Here is an 8,840-nt window from a genome sequence, read left to right on the forward strand (position 1 = left end):
AAGATAGGTTACATTTGCTTTTGGAGCAGAGAAGGGTGAGGGGTGAACCTGACAGAGGTGTACTATAGCATGAGAGGTATGGGACGAGTGAACAGACAACAGCTATTCCCCTTAGTCAATGGGGAAATACGTTTGAAGTGAAAGAGAGGATACTAAGAGAGAGTTTGTGAAATCTGTTTTGAACCCAGAGCATAATATGTGTCAAAAATGCATTGTCTGGGAGGGTGGTTCAGGAAGGTAACCTCACAAACTTTATATAGCACTTTTATCAGCACTGAGTGATGGAGACACGATGGGCGTTGTCTTTATTAAATGATTCCATGTGTTGGCATCCATGAAAGCTCTGATATATACTGAAGCAGCAGACAGTTGGACTTGTTGGCTTGTTCCATCGAACTGTGCTTAGTAAGTGACGAGATTACTAACAAGCATCATCCCATGGAGTATCAGCACTTACTCAACTTCGGACAGCCCAGCCATCTCTGAAATCATCCAGGATAATTCACATGCACAGTGCAAGAATTGCCCAACGACAGCATCAGCATTACTTCAGCTGTTTAACACAGTTATTTTAAGTTCACCAATAACACAGAAACAGACTTCGTTTCATTATTATATAGACTTCTCGTGTAAGGTTGTTATTTCTCTGAAGACTAATGAATTCCTTCCCATATATTTGTATTGACAAAGAGTCTGTTATCTTGCGAGCTGTTCATCACAACGTGGCAGTTTGTTTAACACTCCATCCACCACCAGTAATATTTACTCCCAGTTAAACCGTCACATGAGATGCACTGCTGGTACTCCCTCTCAACAGCCACTTGGATGGACCAACATCAACTGGACTGGAAATTCTCAAGGGCAATTAATGCTGGTCTAGCGACGTTAAAATCTCAAATGAACTAAAAAGACAACCCGATTTTCTAATAATTATTAAACAATGAGGACATTTTATTGATCTGATGGGTTTGACGCTGTCATTGAAATTGTGTGATCTATTTCTGTGAAATCATTTCGTGCATATATTGAAAGAACAAAACAGCTCAGTACACAGATACACGGTAATGCAGCGTTTAAACGCAAAATGAAAGGGAATAGTAGGCTATAGGTCTTCAGGTAACTGGGAATAACATAGATTGGTGTTTTCTGGCTGATGTATTTGTTTTGGGCTGGAGGGTCGGTTTGTATGCTGTATGACTGTCACTTTAATTATTGGAAACAGAGAATGTGGTCTCACTATTTCCATAGCTTGTGAGCATCAAATAGTGAGGAATACAATCTCCAAGGACACACAGGATTTGAAGCTATATCATTCTCCCTTCACTATCAAATTGTTAAGAACCCTATTTCTCCCGTTGTAACATTCATAGAACATAGAACATAGAACATAGAACAATACAGCACAGAACAGGCCCTTCGGCCCACGATGTTGTGCCGAACTTCTATCCTAGATTAAGCACCCATCCATGTACCTATCCAAATGCCGCTTAAAGGTCGCCAATGAATCTGACTCTACCACTCCCTCGGGCAGCGCATTCCATGCCCCCACCACTCTCTGGGTAAAGAACCCACCCCTGACATCTCCCCTATACCTTCCACCCTTCACCTTAAATTTATGTCCCCTTGTAACACTCTGTTGTACCCGGGGAAAAAGTTTCTGACTGTCTACTCTATCTATTCCTCTGATCATCTTATAAACCTCTATCAAGTCACCCCTCATCCTTCGCCGTTCCAGCGAGAAAAGGCCGAGAACTCTCAACCTATCCTCGTACGACCTACTCTCCATTCCAGGCAACATCCTCGTAAATCTTCTCTGCACCCTCTCCAAAGCTTCCACATCTTTCCTAAAGTGAGGCGACCAGAACTGCACACAGTACTCCAAATGTGGCCTAACCAAAGTCCTGTACAGCTGCAACATCACCTCACGACTCTTGAATTCAATCCCTCTGCTAATGAACGATAATACTCCATAGGCCTTCTTACAAACTCTATCCACCTGAGTCGCAACCTTCAAAGATTTATGTACATAGACCCCAAGATCCCTCTGTTCCTCCACCTGTTAGTGTTCCTGTGCCACAAGAACCCCTGGGGTTGATCACCATATTCTGATCAGAAATTAAACACAGGCAACAGAATGCTGGCCTTGCTAATGAAACGCACCTCATAACAACAACTGAAAGGAATCTGCATTGTTAAAGTTATCCATTCGACCCAATCTGATTCCTAAAGCAGTTTCAAGCGAGGCTTTCCCTTTGTCCTATGCTCCTGATGTCTCTACAACATCATGAATCTTTCCTGAGTGCTTTTGAGTGCCGTTTAAAAGTCACATATGGAAAGCTGTGCCCAATAATCTGAAAAGAAAAATCTTCATGTTCATGAGAAACGTGTCATTTTTTTTCAGTATCTGAAGACAACAAAAATGTAGAAACTAGCGTCAGGAATAAGGAATCTAAACAGCTCCGTCATGTGATAAGGTCGTGGATGATCTGATTGTGACCTCAATCACACATCACTCCTTTGCCCTGACAACGTTAGTGCGTCATTCTTAGTCAACAATCTGTTTTAGGATTATTCAATGCCTTATCCCTCAGTGCTATCTGGGAAGAGAGTTCCACAAAGACACAACACTTTGAGAGGATTACATCAAATCACCATCTTCTTTACTGAGATATTCTTCCGTCCACTCGTGGTAATCGCTCACACAAGCTGAAATATTGTTTCAGAATTCAATTTGTAACAACTACTTGGAATATTCTGGAGTTAAACAAGATCACATGTTGTTTGCCTAAACCCCAGCAGATCCAGGGCCAGTCAGTTCAAGATTTCCTCCTGAAATAAACGATCCTCACAAGAGTCAGCTGAATGAATCTTCTCTGTACAGCATTTCATATCATTGTGGTCATAGCACTTTCGATGTGGTTAAACCATTACCTTGTAGATCTGTAGAAAATATTCCCTATTTTTAAATGTATTCTATTTCAGAAACTTTCAACATTTAACTTACCTCCCTAAAAAATGATGTGCACCGAAAGGTTTTATTTTGTAATTCAGGTTCCCAGTTCCTCGGTTCCTCTGTGCCTCAAGCCAATCTCTCCATTGAAATAATACCCTGCGTTTCCATTCAACCTTCAGACAACTTTGAGCATAGACATATTTTCCAACTGTGCTCTATACACCAATATTTGGCTGTTCACTTGACCCATCTTAATCTCTTTATAGACTCATGTCGTCGTCATATCTTCATTCTCTCACATTTTCAAAAGTTTGTATTCTTCCATAATACAGACAGAATATTTGGCCAAAGATATACACTCTGGCGACATTTCAAAGTAATTGACAATTAAATATTTTTTACTCAATGACTTAGCTCGAAATTTGTGGTAATGCTGGAGTATTTTGCAGTCCCATCACTCAGTTCCCATTACTCGAAGTAGAGTCAGATGGTATGGAATATGTGTGGGCAGAATTGAGGAACCACAAAGGTGCAAAACCATAGGTGGATTTATGTACAGGCCTAAGAATCGTAGGCAGGAGCTGGGACACAAGACAGAACAGGAGATGGCAAGAAAAAAAGCATGTGTAGGAAAGGCAAAGGTACACTGATTTGGGGGATTTCAATATGCAGGTAGACTGGGAAAATCACTGGCAGTCGTTTGCAAGAAAAGGAATTTGTGGAATGTCTACGAGATGGATATTTGGAGCACCTTATGTGCAGGCAACAAGGGAATGGGCAATACTGGAGTTAGTGTTGTGCAATGGGGCAGACTTGAGAAGGAAGCTTAAGGTGAAGGAACCCCTTGAAGGCAGTGATCATAACATGATTGAACCTACTCTTCAGTTTGAGAGGGAGAAGGTAGAACCAGAGTTAATATTACAGCTGAATAAAGGCACCTACCAAGACATGAGGGAGGAGCTAGGTAGAATTGACTGGGAGAGGAGCCGAGCAGGACAGACAGTGGAACAGTTATGGCAGAAGTTTCTCGGAGCAATTTAGGAGTCACAGCAGAGATTCATCCCGAGGTAATAGATGCATTGTACAGGGAGGATGAGGTATCCATGGATGACTGGGGAATGCATGGCTAGGGTAAAAGAAAAAGAGAAAGCAGATAACATGGCAAATGGCAGTGAGAAACCAGAGGATTGGGAAGCTTACAAAGATGAACAGAAGGCAACAAAATAAGAAATAAGGACGGAGAAGATTAAATACGAAGTTAAGCTATCCAGTGATAGAAAGGACGATTGTAAGAGTCTCTTTAGATATATTAAGGGCAAAAAAGAGAAGCAGAAATGGATACTGGGGCACTGAAAAATGACGCTGGAGAGATAGTAGTGTGGAACAAATAATAGATGAGAAACTGAATAATTATTTCACGTCAGATTTCACGGCAGATGACATGAAACATATCCCAAATATTCAAGAGAGTGAGGAGGCAGAGCTGATTAGGAGAAATTGCTCGAATAACTAAATGGATAAATAAACTGGATGGAGACATTAATAGTGATCTTTCAGGAATCTCTAGAATCAGGGAGGGTCTCAGAAGACGAGAAAATTGCGAACGTGACACCCTGTCTTTTTAGTAGATATTTTTATTGAAAACAGAAGATTTTTGAAATATTTTACAAAATTACAAAAATAGTACAAACTCGTTTTTTCTGCTTTACAATATAATAACAACCCCAATATAGAATGTGTAAAAAACTACTAATCTATTCTACAAACTATCAAAACATGAAGTAGGATATCCTGCATTACTAACAATAGACAAAAGGAGTAAAGAAAATAAATAAGTAAATAAATAACTAGATACATATTCAAAGTAAATCTATATTAAGTCATAACAGAACCTATATTCGTACAGGATTCCTCCTCTCAGGGGCCCCCGAACCAGCCAGAACCGTCCCCACGGCTAAACAAAGGCTCTGAACAATGTGGCTGATATATCTGTGCAAATGTAGTTCAAAAATGCTCCCATATTCCATAAAATAATTAAATTTTTGGTGCACCATATTCATAAGTAAGTCAGGGGGATATATTCCATGACTATCCTGTGCCAATTTGAAACTCCTGCGGGACCTTCGGATACCAAATTCGATAAAATATTTTTCCTCAATCAAAAGGGAAGGATAGTGAATTATTTCCTCCCGTGTACTTCCAAAAAGGGGAAATTTGGGGAGCCCCAAAGTAGAGACATTGGGTCCAACCCAATCTCTGTATCCAAACTCTTTGCCAGGGCATTCGCTACTCTGCCCCACTACCTGCAGATCTTATGGCAGGTCCACAGACTATGCATGAGATTACCAACGACTATTTTGCATATGGGACACATTGGAGATGCTCCTGCCTTGAACTTTGCAATCACTCAGGTGCCATCTGAGCCCGACGAAGTATCTTTAATTGGATAGCCTGAGTTCTGTTACAGATAGAGATCTTCCTGGCGTTTTCCCAGATACCGTCCCACACGTCGAAGGAGATTTCTATCCCCAATTCTTGTCTTTAGGTTTTATATAACCGTTCCATGTCCTTCGATACCTTATTAAATAGTTAGTGGTAGAGAGTACTGGGCACGGGCGGACGCATCAGCCGAAGCACTATACTTTCCCTCTCCGATTTATAAGGATTAATTATCAATTTGCAAAAAGTCGCCTATTTGAAAATATCGAAAAAGATCTTTGCTATGCAGCCCAAAATTCTGATGCAGTTGTTCGAAGGACGTCATGACCTCCCCATCGAACAGATCTCCCAAACAGAAGATACTTTTGCACTCCCAGGTTCTGAATACCGCATCACTCAGCCCTGGCTGGAATCACAACGTTCCCACTATAGGAGTATAAGGGAGGTTTTTTGTAGTTTACCCGCATCCTGTTGCATTATCTTCCAGGCTTTGATTGTATTTAATACAATAGATTTTTTACAATGATCAGTAATAACTCTCATCTTGTCCAAAAATTGTAGATTGATGAGGCGATACTTTCCGAGGGAGGATTCAATATGTAACCAGATTGACTGTGGTTCACAAGAGACCCAATCAGTTATGAAGGATAATAGAGAGCTCAATTGGTACCTCCTGAAAACCAGAAAATCCAGCCAACCCCTTACTTGTGGAAGCTGCAGCTTTTCTAATTTAATAAGCGGCTGTCTATGAATCCAAATAAAGGAGTCGAGCCAACCATAAAGCTAACGCAGCGCCTGTCTCGGCAGCAGCAAGGGGAGCATTCTCATAGCGTATAAAAAGCGAGGTAGGATGGTCATGTTGACCAAAGCTATTCCAACTAGCCAGGATATCAGGAGATCTTCCCAGCGTTGAAGGTCCTATCTTATTTTCTCCATCAAATGTGTATAATTGGTTTTATATAGCTGAACAAATGCCGGAGTATTCAAAATACCAAAATTAAGAAAACCTCCCAGTGACCACGGAAAGGGGAAACGGGATTCATCCGGAAAATTGGATATACTGGCAAGACGTCCCAGCACCCTCTCCAGTCTTAATGCCAACATTTTTGTGAGAACTTTAAAATCCACATTAAACAAGGTATAGGTCTATACGAAGTACAGTCATCTGGGGCCTTTACCTTTTTTAATAATGAGAGAAATATTTGCTTCTCTCAGAGAAGACGAGAGGCAGCCCTGACTATGTGAATAATTATACATATTTATAAGTGGCCTGGCCAACTCCCCAATAAATTCTTGATAGAACTCAACCTGGAATCCATCTGGTCTGGGCGCTTTGCCACCCTGGAGCTGCCTTATCGCCTCCTGTATTTCCTGGGTTGCCGGGGGGCATTCAGGAACAAACCTGTTCCAAGGTTAGGCCTGGGAGGGCCATATTATTTTTTTAAAAAGATTATATTCGTCGTTCTATCCTCACAGCTCTTTGAACTGTACAATTTGAAACAGAACTTTCTAAAGGCTGCATTGCTCATTTCACGATCACAAGTCAGGGTACCAGCACTCTTTCCAATAGACGTAATGGCTTGGGGAGCCTTTTTCTTTCATGCAAGGTATGCTCGATACCTGCCAGGCTTGTCACCGTATTCAAATAATCTCTGCTTCGCAAATAATATATCCCTCTTTGCTGTCTGAGTCAGTGTGGCATTCAAAGTTGCCCTAAGGGCTGTGATCAGCTGTAGTCTAGTAATGGAGGGTCTACCCACATATGCTGTCTCACCTGCCTTCAGCCGAGTCTCGATCAGATGCTTTTGTTCTCCCTTGTGTCTTTTCCGGGTCACAGAATATGACATGACCAAGCCTCGCACATTTGCCTTACCAGTCTCTCACATCACCGAAGGGTTACCGGCCGTGTTTGAGCTGATATTCCAGAAGGTTTTAAATTCCTGAGAGAAATATGTTATGAACTTACTATCCTTCAATAGGAAAGGGTCTATACACCAATGTCGGGAAGCTATCTCGTCATCACTAGTCTTAGCCTCCATATGTAATGCGGCATGTTCTAAAATAGTTATATTACCTAGTTTACAAAACAATATTGAGTTCAAAAGGGTCGAGGGGGCAGGCGAATATCAATTCTGGTATGGCACTTGCGTGGGTTAGAATAAAAAGTAAAGTCTCTACCCTGAAGGCGAAGACACGTCCACATGCTTACCAGCCTTACCTCCCTAATCAGATCCACCAACTGCCTAGATCTCAAAGATATGCCCACAGAGCTCTTAGGTATTCTGTCCACCTCGGGACGATGGTACAATTAAAACCTCCCCCTATAATTGTGTGGCGCACCCCAAGAGCAACCAACTTGTAGATCACTTCCATTACAAATTTAAATGGTGCACCAGCGGGCAATAGAGATTCATTTTCCCATATTCCTCTCCATATATTAGGGCTTTAATTAATATATACCATCCAGACTCATGTTTTATCTGGCTTCGCATTTGGAAGGGAAGATGCTTCCCAGTAAGACTGGCAACTCCCCTACTTTTTGAGCTGAAAGAGGAAAAGAACACCTGGCCAAATCCACCCTGTTGCAGCCTCGAATGCTCCTTATCAAGTAGATATGTCTCCTGTAGAAGGGCGACATCCACCTTTTCTTTTTTTAAGACTTGATAATATTTTTTTCCTTTTGATTAATGAGTGGCTCCCCTTGACTTTGCAGGTGTACCACCTAAACGAATGACTAGCCACGATAGTCTAAGCAAGCCCGAGACCCCACAGGAGGGAGAACCCCACCCAAAAGACATTGGTTAGAAACCAAAAATGAATCACACATAAAATACTCTTTAAAAAAGCTAAATCAAAACAACTAAGAACTATTCATAAAAACAAATAACACAAAACATATTTAAAAGGAGACTTTGCCCCTTGTTTACAAGGGGCATTACTACCTTCCAATAATCCCACCATAACATCTCCCAGCCAGAGGCATTCCCTCGGCACAGGCATTACAAAGTAGAGTAAATAAATTCCAACATCTTATAAGACAGATGTTAGAAGTGTGCGAGCTAAACCACCATCACCTCGATACACTTTGCAAAACAACACAAGATGAAAATGAATAAAATTACAAAATTACAATCCCAGCAAGTAATAAGCAACCAAATAAAAAAAAACACTCAGAAAAGTCCCCCTATCATCAAATAAATCGCACGATAGATAAGAGTCCATAGAAAGGAGAAGGAACTAGCACTCCCCCTCCCCCACCACCACGGAAAGATGGAGAAGAGAAAAAAATAAGAAAGGAGGAGAAAAATAAAAAGAAAAGGGGGGCAAAATTAGGTCATAACCATACAGTTCAAATCCTGCAGTTTATTTGAGAGCATTCAGGAATTCTTTTCCTTTTTTCGGTGATCTGATACAGATCCTCCATGACTGTAGCATAGCATTGCCGGAT

Source organism: Chiloscyllium punctatum, chromosome 31 (genome assembly GCF_047496795.1).
Source record: "Chiloscyllium punctatum isolate Juve2018m chromosome 31, sChiPun1.3, whole genome shotgun sequence".
Classification (NCBI taxonomy): domain Eukaryota; kingdom Metazoa; phylum Chordata; class Chondrichthyes; order Orectolobiformes; family Hemiscylliidae; genus Chiloscyllium; species Chiloscyllium punctatum.